Source organism: Capricornis sumatraensis, chromosome 3, assembly GCF_032405125.1.
Source record: "Capricornis sumatraensis isolate serow.1 chromosome 3, serow.2, whole genome shotgun sequence".
Taxonomy (NCBI): Eukaryota; Metazoa; Chordata; class Mammalia; order Artiodactyla; family Bovidae; genus Capricornis; species Capricornis sumatraensis.
This window is the reverse complement of record NC_091071.1, coordinates 68,642,540-68,660,844: the sequence shown is the minus strand read 5'-3', so window position 1 is coordinate 68,660,844 and position 18,305 is coordinate 68,642,540. Positions and strand designations below refer to the sequence as shown.

The following is an 18,305-nucleotide window of genomic DNA, read 5'->3' as shown; positions in this document are numbered from 1 at the left end:
ATGCCACAAAAAAAGAAAACTACAGGCCAATATCACTGATGAACATAGATGCAAAAATCCTCAACAAAATTCTAGCAATCAGAATCCAACAACATATTAAAAATATCATACACCATGACCAAGTGGGCTTTATCCCAGGGATGCAAGTATTCTTCAATATTCGCAAATCAATCAGTGTGATACACCACATTAACAAACTGAAAGATAAAAACCAAATGATTATCTCAATAGATGCAGAGTAAGCCTTTGACACAATTCAACATCCATTTATGATAAAAAAAAAAAAAAAAAACCCAGAGTGCAGGCATAGAAGGAACATACCTCAACATAATAAAAGCCATATATGATAAACCCACAGCAAACATTATCCTCACTGGCAAAAAATTGAAAGCATTTCCCCTAAAGTCAGGAATAAGACAAGGGTGCCCACTCTCACCACTACTATTCAACATAGTTTTGGAAGTTTTAGCCACAGCAATCAGAGAAGAAAAAGAAATAAAAGGAATCCAAATTGGAAAAGAAGAAGTAAAACTCTCACTGTTTGCAGATGACATGATCCTCTACATAGAAAACCCTATAGACTCCACCAGAAAATTACTAGAGCTAATCAATGACAATAGTAAAGTTGCAGGATATAGAATTAACACACAGAAATCCCTTTAATTCCTATACACTAACAATGAGAAAGAGAGAAGGCAATGGCACCCCACTCCAGTACTCTTGCCAGGAAAATCCCATGGATGGAGGAGCCTGGTGGGCTGCAGTCCATGGGGTCGCGACTGAACGACTTCACTTTCACTTTTCACTTTCATGCATTGGAGAGGGAAATGGCAACCCACTCCAGTGTTCTTGCCTGGAGAATCCCAGGGACAGCAGAGCCTGGTGGGCTGCCATCTACGGGGTTGCACAGAGTCGGGCACCAACTGAAGCGACTTAGCAGCAGCAGCAACAGCAACAATAAGAAAACAGAAAGAGAAAGAAACAATTCCATTCACCATTGCAATGAAAAGAATAAAATACTTAGAAATAAATCTACCTAAAGAAACAAAAGACCTATATATAGAAAACTATAAAACACTGATGAAAGAAATCAAAGATGACACAAATAGATGGAGAAATATACCACGTTCATGGATCAGAAGAATCAATATGGTGAAAATGAGTATACTACCCAAAGCAATCTATAGATTCAATGCAATCCCTATCAAGCTACCAATGGTATTTTTCAGAGAACTAGAAGAAATCATTTCACAATTTGTATGGAAATACAAAAAACCTTGAATAGCCAAAGCAATCTTGAGAAAGAAGAATGGAACTGGAAGAATTAACCTGCCTGACTTCAGACTATGTTACAAAGCCACAGTTATCCAGACAGTATGGTACTGGCACAAAGACAGACATATAGATCAATGGAACAAACTAGAAAACCCAGAGATAAATCCACGCACCTATGGAAACTTTATCTTTTACAAAGGAGGTAAGAATATACAGTGGAGGAAAGACAATCTCTTCAACAAGTGGTGCTGGGAAAACTGGTCAACCACTGGTAAAAGAATGAAACTAGAACACTTTCTAACACCATACACAAAAAAAACTCAAAATGGATTAAAGATCTAAATGTAAGACCAGAAACTATAAAACTCCTAGAGGAAAACATAGGCAAAACACTCTCTGACATAAATCACAGCAGGATCCTCTATGACCCACCTCCCAGAGTAATGGAAATAAAAGCAAAAATAAACAAATGGGACCTAATTAAAATTAAAAGCTTTTGCACAACGAAGGAAACTATAAGCAAGGGGAAAGGCAGCCTTCAGAATGGGAGAAAATAATAGCAAACGAAGCAACTGACAAAGAATTAATCTGAAAAATATACAAGCAGCTCCTGCAGCTCAATTCCCCAAAAATAAACGACCCAATCAAAAAATGGGCCAAAGAACTAAACAGACATTTCTCCAAAGAAGACATACAGATGGCTAACAAACACATGAAAAGATGCTCAACATTACTCATGATAAAAGAAATGCAAATCAAAGCCACAATGAGGTACCATCTCACTCCAGTCAGAATGGCTGCTATCAAAAAGCCTACAAACAATAAATGCTGGAGAGGGTGCAGAGAAAAGGGAACCCTCTTACACTGTTGGTGGGAATGCAAACTAGTACAGCCACTATGGAGAACAGTGTAGAGATTCCTTAAAAAACTGGAAATATAACTGCCATGTGACCCAGCAATCCCACTGCAGGGCATACACACCAAGGAAACCAGACTTGAAAGAGACATGTGTACCCCAATGTTCATCCCAGCACTGTTTACAATAGCCAGGACATGGAAGCAACCTAGATGTCCATCGTCAGATGAATGGATAAGAAAGCTGTGGTACATATACACAATGCAATATTACTCAGCCATTAAAAAGAATGCATTTGAATCAGTTCAAATGAGGTGGATGAAACTGGAGCCTATTATACATAGTGAAGTAAGTCAGAAAGAAAAACACCAATACAGTATATTAACGCATATATATGGAATTTAGAAAGATGATAACAATGACCCTATATGCGAGACAGTAAAAGAGACACAGATGTAAATAACAGTTTTTTGGACTCTGTGGGGAGAAGGCTAGGGTGAGATGATTTGAGAGAATAGCACTGAAACATGTATATTGTCATACGTGAAATAGATCACCAGTCCAGGTTCGATGCATGAGACAGGGTGTTCAGGGCTGGTGCACTGGGATGACCCTGAGGGATGGGATGGGGAGGGAGGTGGGAGGGGGGTTCAGGATGGGGAACACATGTACACCCATGGCTGATTCATGTCAATGTATGGCAAAACCCACTACAATATTGTAAAGTAATTAGCCTCCAATTAAAATAAATAAGTAAATTAAGAAAAAAAAGTTACGGTGCTCTCTTTCCAGTTTGCTAAGATGTCTTTGGTACCAAATTGTAGTCTAGCCTATGACATTTTAGGTTAAAGTCTAGTCTTTCATTTGTAGGAAATGTTCTATCCTCTTTTCTTCACATTGAACATAGTCAAAGGGGATCTCCAGGTTGTGAAAATTTGCAAATGCCAGCAATTTCTTCCCTTTGTGCAGTGTTGAGCATCATGGTGGGTGCCAGCAAGGGAACTTCGGGCTTGTCAAGATCAAAGAGCTCAGTCCAGAGTCTTTCAGGAGCACTTTCTAATGAAGAAACCATCAGGTCCTACACTGCTTATTATGGTCTCCAAATTGTTGATTGTGACAAAGCAAATTTTGTGTACAGGAAACAACCACTTCCCTTCTCCCTTAGGAGAACCTAAAAAAAATTTGATCTTAGATAAGAAGCCATAAATAATTAGATAAACAATTACTCAGCCTTTGCCTTTTTTCTTTTAATCCTATAATGGTACTTTAGCAAAAACATCAAATACCACTCTTCCTCTTCAGTTTTCAGAGTGGATAAAAATAGGAAGAGAATTCAAATATTATAAGTGCTTGGTCTTTAAGACTTTCATTAGTTGTGAAAAGACGCTATTATGGATGCATTTCTGTCTCCTGATTTGCTAACCCTGCATGACTGCACAACTGAATGCAGATTTTCCCTAAGCAGAGAATAAGACCATTTTTACAGTATGCCATTGGAAACATAAATTTCCAAATATATGAAGTGCTTAGATTAAAATGATGCTTTTAGATGTAAACCCTAGCTCTGATATTTAGTTTTAATTTTCTAAACTTTAACTTCTCCCAAGCCCTGAAGAAGTTAAAAGCCAGGTCACTCTCTAAACAGAGGTTGGGCTTTCTAATATACTGTAATCTTTAATGGGAAGAAAAGTATTGGCAAGGCTCCATACATGTTAAGCTGAATTATCCTATATAGCTTTCTAGGGGAAGTCAGGAATAAAAATATGACCTGTCAATGTGGACAATAAATATTTGCCATGTACTTAGTGATAGATTAGGCATTTACTATTTGGAAACATTCTTGAAAAGAAAGTAGAAGTCATTTGACCATGGAGAATATGACTATCCATTGACAAGTGAAAAGAATTTCCAGGATTTGAAGTTACTCGGAACAAGACTTAATATTTAACATTAGTATTGTATACATTTTAATATTTTATAGCCATGACAATACCTGCTTGTGATTTGAAGGTAAAATATTGGATAATGTGCTCTGCCTAGTAAACCCTATTTCATGAAAAGTATTAAGTCGGAAGCTCTGTTTAATGCTCTAAAGTAGTTGTGTAATTGTACCTTCTATTTTATTAAGCCTGTTGGTGGTAGTAGAGTTGATTGCATAAACACCCTCCTCTGTGCCTTCCTGTGGTGCTTTTGTCATTCATTTATTCACTCTATTTAAGTCATTCATTATTCATTCATTCTACTTAACACCTGTTGAGCACCTAGAGCTGCCAAGCTACTGAGTAAGGTACAAGGACACAAAGTGAGTAGGCCTGGGTCTTCACTCTCCAGGAATAAAAAACAATTGGAACCAGAGTGTTTGACCTGCTCTGACTCAAGTGTGAACAGAGTGCAGAGGAACACTGGGTCTTGGGTCTTGATGGGGGCCTGGTCTACATAGTCCTACTTGATGCAGGATTTACCACAAAATGCAGACGAGAGGTTATCATGAAAGAGTCCTGCCCTGGGCATTGGGAAACTTATGTCTACTGGCTCCATGTCCAGCTACTTAACTAGATTTGTGACCCTGAGCAATTCAACTCCTGGAGTTTTCTAACCTGCAAAACAGAAACAATAATAGTGCTTTACTCATCACACAGAATGGTGGTTTAGAGGCTCAAATGAGCTAATGCATATAATTGTATTATGTAATATTATTTGCACTATAAATACATATATAATATTATTTACATTGCATAATTATATGTACTTACCAAGCGCCGAAGAATTGATGCTTTTGAACTGTGGTGTTGGAGAAGACTCTTGAGAGTCCCTTGGACTGCAAGGAGATCCAACCAGTCCATCCTAAAGGAGATCAGTCCTGGGCGTTCATTGGAAGGACTGATGTTGAAGCTGAAACTCCAATACTTTGGCCACCTGATGCAAAGAGCTGACTCATTTGAAAAGACCCTGATGCTGGGAAAGATTGAGAGCAGGAGAAGAACAGGACAACAGAGGATGAGATGGTTGGATGGCATCACCAACTCGATGGACATGGGTTTGGGTTAACTCCGGGAGTTGTGATGGACAGGGAGGCCTGCATGCTGCTGTTCATGGGGGTCTCAAATAGTCAGACACGACTGAGCAACTGAACTGAACTGAACTGAACACACACACACACACACATATATATACACATATCTTTCCTATATGGGGACTACATATTATTATAACCACTTCTCTTCCATAATAAAAAAGGGGGATAAAGAATTTGAAGAGGACCCAGAAGAGGTGGATAAGAAGGTAAAAAAAGAATAAAATGGGAAACTTGAGACAGTTGTACAGTAAACACAGGAGGGGCTCCAGGTGTTTCCTATATTTACCAAGGCCAAACAAGAAGAAATGGATTTAAATTGCAGCGTGAGGGGTTTAGGTTAGGAATAAGGATGATTTGATTTTCTCTAAAGAGCTGTTAAAATACTAAAATGGCCAGTGAAAGAAGGTTCTGCTGCTTCTCCTCCGGGAGTTTTTAAAAATAGAAAGAAGAGAGCCATCTTACATTGGGTCAGTGGTCAGTGTAGAGGATCCAAGCAGAGTTCAGGTACAAGGAATGTCCAGGTGATACTTGGAACATGTACAACTTTATAGTATTCCTCTGGAGGAGAACCAGAATGTGGAGAAGTGCATCAGGGCCCCAGTTACCTTCTGGACGAAGTGGATGGAAAAGAGACACTTTCTCTTCTGCAGACCTGTTTCTGTTATTCTTTTTTCCTTACTTGGTATAATTTCAGATGTTTCACACCTATACAGCCTGAGGGCCATGAAAGATTTGCTTTAGGACCAACCAAACACACAACTGTTTTCTCTGAAGCACTTGAATGGATCCTCATTTTTTGGTGGGATTCTCTATTTTCATCCTAATACTATGTGGAGTGCTGCACAGGCCTAGCGGACACTGGGTTAACCTAAGTCACCAAATTATAGCTCTCACCTTACTGGAGTGTATTTCAGGGACTCCTGGTATGTGGCTGTCAGGAAACCAGGTACACTCGGACCTAAAGACCGTACTTAACTTGGCTATTTTCCAGGCTCTGTAAAGTGACTAAAATGAAACAGAACCTTTAAAACATCCAGGTACAGACCTAGACCAGGCACAAAGCAAAAGACAGTCCGTATAACCAGCCCCAGTTTACTTCAGAGAAGCCAATTGTCCTATTGGAGATCTTCTGAAATGTTCTTGAACCCATACCATGATTAAACTTGGCTTTCATCCTCCAAAGAAATGAGAGCCTGCAAACGAGCTGTGGCCTATGCTAGGTTTGTCCCTCTGGCTGTGGGTTTGTCTTGCCATTCCTTCCTTGGCTATGGGAGGAAGAGTTCAGCACCAGATGATGACCCAGTGGGTCCTCTATCCTCCAGGTATGTTATTTGTCATTCCTGAAATGGCACTGTTCTTTCTAAAACTTATTTTCGCTCAGATTATACCATAGCTGGGAGCTATAGTGATGCTTTTTTCTACCTCTCATGGCTAGAGTCTGCCTCTGTATTTGTGTAGCCAACAGGGAAAATGGCAGAAGTCGGAGGGAGTTTCTGTTGTAACTGTCTATTTTTAGTGGCTCATAAACTTCCCAATATTCCTTTGGCCTGAAGCTACACATGCTTGGTGTCAGCCCAAAGGGAAGTTATCTTGGAAAGTTTGAGCAAAGTACTCTCCATTGCTGCTTAGACTGGGTAAGGGAGAGAGAGAGAGAGAGAGAGAGAGAGAAAGAGCTTTTGCAACGTCAGATCAGTAACTTTGGGGCTGGTGTGGAACTGGCCACTGGAATTCTGTGTGGGTCCATCCTCCCCTAGCCCCCTATTAGAGGTGGGGCTGCTGGACTGAACACTTGGGGGCCCTTTCATAGGCTGCTTCTTGTCAGAGGAAAGTGGCCACACCATTGCCCCTGAGTTAAGGGCAAATACTAGGGCAGTTAATAGGCTGCACTGTGGAATTAAAGAAAAAACTAGATCAGAACTCAGGAGACTCCCAGTTTGCCTCTTACTATGAATAGCTGTGGGGTCTTGGACACATCCAGTCCCTCCCTGAAGTTCAGTTGCCTCCTCCATAAGATGAAGTAGTTAGGCCAGCTCTCAGTGCTAAGTGTGCTCTGGAGTAAGTGGATAGAAATGTATTTCTGCTTAGGATGAAAATACTCAAATAATTGTGGGGAAATTATCTTCATCCTTTAGAGGCATTGCTCGTAAGAAACCATTGAGACCAAAGGTAGGCTTTTCCTGTAAGGAGAATAAAAATTTGAGGCTCTAGAATACAAATATATAGCGGATTTCTTGTTTTGAAGGGTGGAGATGTAGCAAAGATATTAACAAAAATGAAGTGATGATATTTTTATATGGTCATTCTATGTAGTTTCCCAGAAGTAAAGCTATTTATCTGTCAAAGCAGATGAAAGCCAAGGTCAACTCCCTTTGCTCAAAAAATATGAAAACGTTCATTTGTTTATTTATTCATCTATTTATTTCTTCAACTAATATTTACTGAATGCCCACTAAGTTTTACCCTTTCCTCTTGGAGTGGGAAAGGAAATGGATAGGGGGAGGGAAAGGTAAGGGGAAAAATCTGGCTGACCTTCAAGTCACAGAAGGTGGGCTTGAGGCCTCTGGAGTGCCCTGAATGTGAGAATGGTGTCCTCCAGGGGGGCTTAAAGCATCGCTGAGCAAACAGAGTGACCGATGCCTGAACTGTGTGTTTGTGCTTCCTATGGGCTTCCGGGTTTCAGAGGCAAACCCCCCTTGCTGACTGGCTGAGATGATACCAGGGCTTTGCACTCAGAAGCAATGGGCAGGACGCCATCACACCTACATCAACCTTCTCGCTTCCTTGCTCTGTCATCCATGCCCATGGGAAGCTCTGAGTTCCCACATGTCCTTGGCCAGGAAGGTCAGCATGGACACATCTGTGTGTGTCGTGGGGTGGGACTGATAAGCGCCAGCTGCTGGATCCTATTTGGCCCAGAGTGCCACATCCTCTTCCATATCAGCTACTGCAACAAAACCACAGATCCCAGTCTGCTGATCAGAGCCAGCTTTTAAGAAGGAGAAAGAGACAGCGCCAGGAGCTTGATTGATTTTCTTACCAACCAGGTGAGACTGCTGCTGGCAGGAGCGGCAGAGGGGAAATGGTGACATCTTTTTTCTGAGGCTTTGACATAAAACCAAGAGAAAGGAATACCTATATTCTCACTAACCTGAGAAACTGATAGCAGAGCATAGAGTAGTCCTTCTCAAGCTTTAATGTGCATACAAGTCACCTGGGGATCTTGCTAGAAGGCAGGTTCCAAGTCAGCACAGCAGGTCTGAGATGGGGCCTGAGAATTTGCATGAGTAACAAGCTCATGGGTGATAGCTACATGGCTGGTCCATGGACTACACTTTGAACAGCAAGGCTTTATTTTAGTCTCCCCAGGAATCCTCCTCAGAGGGAACCACATGAACATGAACCAAGCTAGACCAATGATAATATCTCAACACAGGTCAAGAGGCAGCACATGAGCCAATCAGAGTTTTGCCTTTTTTAAAAAATTGAAGTTTGGGGATTCAACATAGACCCAAGGAAAGGAAGCCCTATCCTCTCTATTTGCTAAAGCATGAGTGAGAGCTGCTACTGGCATGAGTAGAGCCCTGAGAAGATGCAGCAGACAGGTGGGAAAGTGAGCAGGGGGCAGAAATCTGTGTTCAGTGTCCTGGTTCCAGCTGTGTCTATGGGCAGCTCCTCCAGGCCTTTCCTGCGGTTTCCTCGGTGAGCCTGCAAATTACTGTCTGTCTCTTAAACCAGTGGTTCTCCAGCTGGCTGCACGTTGGAATCTGATGTTGGGCCCCTCACCTGGGATGGAACTTGGGCAAAGGTCATTTCTAAAGGTCCCCAAGTGATTCTGATGTGCTGCCAGGTTGGAGACGGTGTTTTTTTTTTTACTTTTTAAAGTGTAGTTGATTTATATTATTGTGTTAATTTCTGCTGTACAACAAAGTGATTCAGTGATACATATACATTCTTCATGTATGTTTGTACACACATCAGTTCAGTCGCTTAGTCATGTCTGACTCTTTGTGACCCCATGAACTGTAGCACACCAGGCCTCCCTGTCCATCAGCAACTCCCGGAGTTTACCCAAATTCATGTCCATTGAGTCGGTGATGCCATCCAACCATCTCATCCTCTGTACACACATACACACACATATATGTATATATTCTTTTCCATTATGGTTTATCACATATTGAGTATAGTTCTCTGTGTTGTGCAATAGGACCTCAGTGTTATCTACTCTGTTTATAATAGTTTGCATCTGTTAGCCCCAAACTCTCACTCCATCCTTCTGCTTTTCCCACATCTCCCTTGACAGCCACAAATATGTTCTCTATGAAACCCACTCTCTTAATACTCGTTCAGGTTGTGTACGTGTCAGTAGCACCTGAGAGATTCCTAAACTGGGTTCTTAGGAGCCACTGAAGCCGAAGAGTCAGACTGAGCAAGAGGGTTGGGATAGACTCCCTGGGAGGACAGCATCTACAGAGGGCCTGAAGAAGGGGAGACTTAGGACCGCTCTCCACCCTCCGGTGATCTCTCTGCTTCCTAAGCTCTCTGAGTGCCATGGGACACCATCTCTGAATTATGTGTACTACTGAGTCTTATTTTGGTCTCTGAATCCATGGGGTTAGCCCTTATTCCAGATTGTATGCTCCTCTAGGGCAGGGGTTGCATCTCATGCCTCCTTTGTTTCTTTCAAAACACCAGTCACTGTACATGTACTTGCTAACATTCCCAAATACAAGGTGATAAATGGATATCCAAGCATGCGCCATAAATGACTGGCCACATCTTTCAAACCCAAGTCTCCCTGACTTCTTCCCTGATTGTGAAGAATTCCTAAGGCAGTTCACCATGTTCTCAGCATGTGTTTTGGAGGCAGCCAGGCGAAGTGTTTATTTTATAGTCTAGACCCACATCTTAGCCCAGAGTGGCTGGAACATGCCAGAAGTGGGAGATCAAGGGGATGGCAAACTCTCTTGCCACTTCAGGTTCAACAGCTTGTTCTCTTGAAATAGAAAGAGCTGCTCGGTTTGTGGGTTGTTTTTTTTGCCCCCTAAGTTCACATCCTTTTCTCAGAAATGCAGTTGCCTGTGGAAAACTGACACTCCCTAATGAGCCCTTAACAGCTGTTAGCCCCACAGCAATAGTAATTATTCTCCAGGCTTCTTGCTAAATTCCAGTGATGGCTTCTGCCAGAACCAGAGAGCACATGCACACTGGAGGTGGCAGGAGATCCCTGAGCTCTTCGGGTGGGATTCTCTGCCTTCCCTAGGGAGGATTTGGCCTGGGCGGCTTCCAGGCAAACCTTCTGTGATGGAGGTGAGGAGACCAGGGAGTGTATGCAAGGTTCTCAGGCTGCGCCTTAAGCCTGTTCTCCCAGAGTCAAAGAACCCGAGGCACAGTCAGAGACTGGGCGGATGACCCCAGCCTTGCCAAGAGGAAAAAAAAAAAAGGTACATGAAACCTGTTAATATATAGCAAACCTTTCACAAATTAAACCCCAACATTCTTTCTCCTTCAGTATTTTGTAACTTTTGACCAAAGCCCTTGGGAAGGAGTCCAGCATTAGGCTGTGGTCTTCTAGGCCTTCTACCACCAACTTCCTGTGTGACAATTCAGCTGATTGGCCTGGGCCTCTGATTTCTTACATCTGGATATCCACCTGTTCTAGCAACAAGATTTTTACAATTAGGCAGAATGTTCATTGGATAAGGCATGGACAGTCAACAGTCCTCAAATCATGTGTGGGAAAATAATTCCCTGGTGGCTCAGATGGTAAAGCGTCTGCCTGCAATGCAGGAGACCCAGGTTCAATCCCTGGGTCAGGAAGATCCTCTGGAGAAGGAAATGGCAACCCACTCCAGTATTCTTGCCTGGAAAATCTCATGGATGGAGCCTGGTATGCTACAGTCCATGGGGTCACAAAGAGTCGGACACAACTGAGCAGCTTCACTTCACTTCATTGGTAAGAATAGGAAGGGGCTATTTCCAAGTGACTTGAATGGTTTGGGTGTCGTTTATTTTGTGGAGCCAAGGCCAAAATAAAGGGCTAATTGGGGAGGACTTGTAGCTCCCTGGTTGTTGCCTTAATGTTTCAAATGGATCCCTGTGGCTTAGTAAACTAGAGAGTTCATTTTTCTAACTCACTTGAGAGTTTCCTCTGGGCTCTGTTTCTCTCTCCTTTCTCCTTTCCCCAGTCTTTACCAGAACACCTGGGAAAGGCACGGGGGTGGGGATGTCCTAGATGGGTCAGCTGCTGCCCACAGCACATGCTGTAAGGGCTTTAAGCAAACAGTGCAGGATGCCTATCCAGGGGGCTGCCCCTCCCAGGCCATTCCATAGAGCTGGAGTCCAGCCAGTTCTTTCCAGCTGGCTCGGAAATCCAATGCTTCAGTGATTGATCTCACCATCTGACTCCAAAAGCCTTGCATGCCGGGGTGAGAGGGACATCTCTCAAGAGTGTGTTAATCCACACTTCCTGATGAGGTTTCCAAACACCAACTTCAGTTTTTTTCTCACTTGGTTGTAGATCTTTCTCTTGATCATCTGAAAACATCATTTGGTGTTACAAAATGAGTTTTGTACTCTTTTTCCCTAGAACGTGAAGAATTCAGAATCTGTAGTTTGGATCCTTCATGGCCATTCCTTTCTGTTGCCACATATCAGTTCAGTTCAGTCGTTCAGTCATGTCCGACTCTTTGTGACCCCATGAATTGCAGCACGCCAGGCCTCCCTGTCCATCACCAAATCTCTGAGTTCACTCAGACTCACGTCCATCGAGTCAGTGATGCTATCCAGCCATCTCATCCTCTGTCGTCCCCTTCTTCTCCTGCCCCCAATCCCTCCCAGCATCAAAGTCTTTTCCACTGAGTCACATATCAGAAGGAGTTGTAATTGTTTGTGGTGTTGTTTAGTCGCTGAGATGTGTCCGGCTCTTTTGCCACCCGCCAGGCTCCTCTGTTCATGGGATTTCCCAGGCAAGAATACTGGAGTGGGTTGCCATTTCCTTCTCCAGGGGATCTTCCTGACTCAAGGATCCAACCTGCGTCTCCTGCATTGGCAGACGGATTCTTTACCGCTGAGCCACCTGGGAAGCCCAATTGTTGTGTGTGTCTTCATTTGACAATGATCTCTTCATAGACAAAAGCTGGGCTATATTTATTCCCACTGATTCAGCAACTAGCAACACAAGGTTCTTAGAACACAGTAGGTGTTAACCAAATGTTTTTGAATGGCTGCTTTGCATGAACTACATGAGGGTATTATGATGATTTCCAGGAAGAGTGGAGACCATCAAAAGTCAAAATGTAAGAAACTGCATGGGGTTTTAAGGTATTAGTAGGGGAAATAACATTTGACTCTTGAGTTCAGAGCCTGAGATAACTTTTGGTGTCAGTATAATCCAACTTTTGGTTAAACTGTTTTTTTAATAAATGACTCCAAAATCTTTTAAGATAACATAAAATCCTATGAGGCCTTAAACATGTAGATGTAAAGAGACTGTATCTTCATTTATCCATTCATAAGTTTTTGTCAAATGAATGAATGAGTCTCTTAATAAACAGAAGATACATAAATTCCCTTTAATTATCTTTGAACTCCATTATTTTTTTAAAAACCTACCTTTAAATGAGATAATATACACAAACCTACTATGATGTGTGGCACATAATGTCATCTATTTTGGTTATTTTATTGTGGATAATGAAGTGTCATGCTTCCCCATTCAGTACAAATCACAGCTAATGCCAAGAACTTCCCCACCCTTATGTTTTATTAAAAGAAAGTTAAAAATAACTTTTGGAAAATTCTGTAGCTAAATATACAGAATAATTTCTTATATCTGAAGCACTTTCTGTTTTGTAGCCCTTTTTTCTTTAGGAACAGTTTGATATAGCAAGGCAACAAATATTACCTTCAATTTGTAGATGAAAAAAAAAGAATGGATGGTTTAGGAGAAGAATTTGGCTAGATCTCAGGTCCCAATCTCTCTCCAGGGACCTCTGAGTTGGTAGCTTATTGTTGTTATTCAGTCGCTAAGTCGCGTCTGACTCTTTGTGACCCCATGAACTGTGTAGCACACCAGGCTTCACTATATCCCAAAGTTTTCTCAAATTCATGTTCATTGAGTCAGTGATGCCATCCAACCATCTCATCCTCTGTTCTGCCTCATTCCCTTGGCTTTACATGGAACCTGGTGAGGACAGGTTCTTGGCCCCAAAGGCTCCTAGAAAATGGGGCTGGAGTAAAGGACTGAGGAGAGAGGAGAAATGGAGGGAACTGGGGAATTTCATTACTTACTGGTGTCTTCAAAACTCCTGAGAGGTTTCGGCTAATCCCATCAGGGAACTATAGAGGGTCATCACCACTCAAGAGGGTCTAGTGTTGTTTTTATTTTTACTTATTAAAAGAAGTATTTGTTTATTTGGCTGCATCAGGCCTTAGTTGCAGCATACCGGGTCTTTATTGGGTCATGCAGGAATCTTTCATTGTGGCGCCAGGGCTTACTTATCACAAGGCATGTGAGAGTCCCTGCTGGCTCAGATGGTAAAGACTCTGCCTGCAATGCAGTAGACCTGGTTCAGTGCCTGGGTCAGAAAGATCCCCTGGAGAAAGAAATAGCAAACCAGTCCGGTACTCTTGCCTGGAGAATTGCATGGACAGAGGAGCTCGGCAGGCTACAGTCCATGGGGTCACAAAGAGTTGGACCTGACTGAGACACACACACACACACACACACACACACACACACACTTGGGATCCCAGTTTCCTGACCAGGTATGGAACCCATGTCCCCTGCATTGCAAGGCAGACTTCCCACCAGGGAAGTCCCTGGTGTCATTTTTAATAATCCTGGTGAGTGAGATCTTCTCACAGGACACACAGTCTCCTCACCCTCCACCCAAGACTTCTCCATATCTCATTAGTGAGACTGGGCTCCATCCTCTGTGCCAGCCCCCATGGGTGCAGGGGGAGCCTCCCTTCTTGCCTCCCTCTCTCCATAGGAGGCACAGGAGGCAGTTTCTGACTTCACATGATCCTGTTGTCCCCAGATATGGGCATATGAGTCACACCCGTTTTGAGGACCATTTTGCTATTTGGGACAGGAAGACAGACAGGAGATGACGAAGCTTACAAGATGCACAGAACCCCCATCTCCGGAGCAAGGCTGGAGTTAGAGGGAGGTGAGTGAGGCTGAGTCATTCAAGTGCAGGGTCTGATCTCATCTTTATTTAAAATGTGGATATTTTGTTTATTCTGGATTTTTTTTGCATTAAAATTATAATTGCCTTGATTACTGGCTTCTTTGCCCCCCACCCTCCTTACATTTTGACTGAGTCAGTAGTATTTAAATCACCAGGACTGTCAGACTGGTTAGCTGTTTTTTCTTGAGGATCTCAGAGCATGTCAAGGCCCTGGTACTTCCATCATGTCACAGAGCACCTTGTCACCTGAGTTAACACAGAGGCGCAGGGTGGGAACTTGACAAGTACAGCTTCCCCTCCTTCCACTTGAGTGTGGAAGTGTCTCAAAGCCTGAGCCATGACTAACAGGCTTCAAGTGAATGTGGTGGTTGAGCATGTCTGGGATCTATTCTCCACTGAAATGGAAGGGCTGTCTTTACTTCGGAGGGAAGGAAGCTGTTTGCTTCTTCCTTTGAGCTCCCAAAGCACTTTGTTTTCCCTAAACGACAGCTCCGCCTGCTCGTGTTCACATGTCTGTCTCTCTAGACTGTGCTTCTCTCTATGTGTGGATGCTGTTTCCTCCCAGCACCCAGCACAGTGCTGGCCCTGGACTTGCCCAGTAAGTGTTTGCGGAGTGAAGGCATCAATTGGCTGTGTTTCTGTATTTGTATTATTGTTCTCCAGTTTGCAGGTCACCCACCCGACGAGTATGGGATTTGATTTTATCATGATTGTGCCCCTCCTACTGTCTCTCTGCAGCTTCTTTGTCTTTGGACGTGTGGTACCTCTTTTTGGTGGGTTCCAATGTTCTCCTATTGATGGTTGTTCAACAGCTAGTTGCAATTTTGTTGCTCTCGCAGGAGGAGATGCGTGCACATCCTTCTACTCTGCCATCCTGAACTGGAAAAAAAAAATTTGGCCATGTTTCTGACTCAGAAGTTTTTGAGTAAGTTTTGTATAAACTTTTGGTTCCAAAAATTCTGTAACAAATCAGAACTGAGTGCTTTCTGTGAATGCTCTCTCTGGCTCTCACTTTCCGTATTGCCATTTGGGAGAGTTCAGTATATGTAGGATCTAGCCATTTAGGGATGTTCTTAGGAATTGTCTAGAATGCCTGTCACTGAAGACCGTTATTTTAGCAGCTGAAAATTTTTTTGAGTTAATTGGGAACTTTTCAGTTACAAGCAACAGACTCCAGTTGAAATTAGCTAAAACAGGAATTAGTACAAATAACAGGGGTGCAGAATCTAAAATGATGTAAGTAAAACCCCATCTCTCATTGAGGAAGATGGTTTTTAGCATCTCAAGTTTCACTTGCAACCTACTTTCAACTTCCCTTGAGCTCTACCAGGAAAGTGCTGGCAGAGACTCAGCCAGGCAGTCTCTGCCATGCTGAGATCACATGCCCAGGATCACACGCTCACCAGAGAACCCATCCCTGAGGCCCAAGGGATGGGCTACCTTGGACAGGCTTGGGTCATATTCCCATACCTGTGGCTAAGGGTGGGCCTGGCAATCAGGTCCACTTGAACTGCATGGCCTGGGAGGCAATGGGGGTGGGTCTGGGCTGGCAGAAGCAACAGATGCTTGCTACACTTGTTACACTGGGCATGCGCATTTTCCATTTATTTTTCCGTGTTTGCATTCAGTCTTATTATCTTATCTTTATTTAAGTTGTGAATTCAATTATAATTGGATCCTTTTTATGGTTTGGTCTTTACCTTTCTTTTTTTTTCCTTTGGTAAATGTTTTCAGGCCTCTCCTGAGGTAGCCTGTTTTCTTGTTTCCCACTCTCCGTCCTTGGTCTGCTTCCCTTTGTTTACCAATATCTCCCCCATTTCAGTCCTCAGTTCAGGGTTGGTCTTCATTATCCAGGGTGTATCTTAGGCCTCTGGTTATAAACAGCAGTACGGAGTGTGTGTGTTTTGTTTCCAGTCCTGATTATCTTCAGATGCCACTTCTGATGTCTTCTAGATGGTTTCTGTCTGATTTCACAGAGCCTGCTTCTGATAAGCCCCCTGGGATGCTCACCGAGACTGTGTGGTGAAGTCACGCCCCTTTGCCTGGATATGCAGCACGCTCTCACTCCACCAAGCATTCGTGCTGTCATCTCGGTCGGAAATGACCTTGCCTGGCTAATTTCTCCTTGTCCTTCAAGTGTGTAAGCAGGCATCACCTCCTTCAGGGAGCCCCCTGTCCATCCAGACTGGGCTAGGGACAAAGTTCTCTCCTCATCAGCTGGTATAGCCATTTATGGAGCCAGTAGTTTATGACTGGAGTCAGTTTGGATTGGTCAGTTATATATCTTGAACCCCCCTATTATGTCATGTATTTTGTTGTTCTGTATTCATCTGTTTATCTTGCTCTCCTGGTAGACAGTGAGCAACTTGAAAACCAGGACTGTCTTTTAACTCTATTCCTAGTGTTGGGAACAAACTAGGCCCTTTGATAAATTTCTGGAGAATGACCTAACCCCTCCACTAAGGATCTCTTAAGCTCTGCCTTAGGTCCCCACTGTCCTCAGGGCTCACACTTGTTATAGCATCACTGCTATTTGTTTATGCATCTCATTTCCGCTGAGACATTGGTTTTTTTTTTATTATTTATTTATTTATTTTTTCCCGCTGAGACATTGTAAAGTTCCTGGGCTAACCAACTACGTCTTCATTCAAATTTGTTATCTGCCACTGAGTCTGCCACCTGCCATGTATATAATAGGTGCTAAAAAAGTGTTGTAAAAATATTTTAAACTCTACAAAGTTTCAAAGTGGCAGTTTGCTACATATCCTTTTGTTTTTAGATCTACTGAAGTGCTTGGCTAGTTTCATATGAGGTGAACCATGTGATTTTTGTCAGCACTTGGTTTGGATGTTCCTTAGATGCTCTCAGATACCAGACGGCTAAGCAGCATGACTAGACTTCGGATCCTCTTGATATTATGATGACAACAAACTCTGAGAGACAGTGAGCACAGTCTGGACATTCTGTGCATCTCATGGCCTGAAATGTGTCTTTATTAGGCATCTTGCAGATGGGACTTAAGTCTTTGAACTGGATTCTAAGACCTCAGGTTGGTACTGGATGTAAACGGACTGGAATTTGTATCCAAAACTGAAGGTGGGGTGGGATCAAGTACACGTGGGTAGAAGGAGAACAAGAACTGGTTTGCAAGTAGAGGATTCAAAGGGAGCAGAAGCTAGGGAGATGCCGAAAGGAAGTACTGGAAAGACTGCAGAGGCAATGAAATGCAGCAAGGACCTTGTCTCTGCAAACCTACAGTTGGGTTTGTGGGTGGAGAGGGATTGTTTGGGGGCCATGGGTGAGCTCTGAAAGAGCCAGAAGAAGTTGACCTCTTGGCTTTATGCAGCAGCACGCTTAAGGGCCACCTCAAACATACCATGTATGTCAAAGGACATGGTATAGACGGAATGATGAGTTTCCCTGAATTGGTCTTAGCCTGGTGGCCTTTGGGGCACAATGCAGTGGAGGAAAGATGGGTTTGTTGTTCTCTTCTGTGTTCTGAGCAGCCCAGTCTCTGACAGCCAATAACTCTTCCTTGTCCCAGAATGAGGCTGAACTAGCTTACATAAATATGATAAATAATGTGTCAGAAGGGTCCAGATAAAGGAGCTCAGACCCAGCCTTGGTTACCCAGCCCGTGATTCACACTGGCTCAATAGCTGTGGGCTCACAGCCTGTGCTGGATAAATGAAGGGAGACTGGGATGAAACTCCAGGGAAGAGAAGATGGGAAACCTCGATTCTGCATTTTTATAATACCCATCACGGGGAGCAGGATTAGATATGGAGAAAACAGACTCGATCCACTTTTCTCTCGGGAAGGAGACACTTTATTTCTTAGCCAGCTTACGTCAGAGTAAAAGAAGAGAATTTGATAAAAACAATGTCTTTATTTCCTATGT

General features: G+C 43.0%; 1 non-coding gene across 1 annotated transcript; it reads left to right on the top strand.

The window, feature by feature from the left end:
- Positions 1 to 10,955: 10,955 nt before the first annotated feature.
- Positions 10,956 to 11,028, top strand: TRNAC-GCA (transfer RNA cysteine (anticodon GCA)). Its single transcript has one exon. It is a non-coding gene; the product is annotated as a tRNA-Cys (tRNA).
- Positions 11,029 to 18,305: the final 7,277 nt, after the last annotated feature.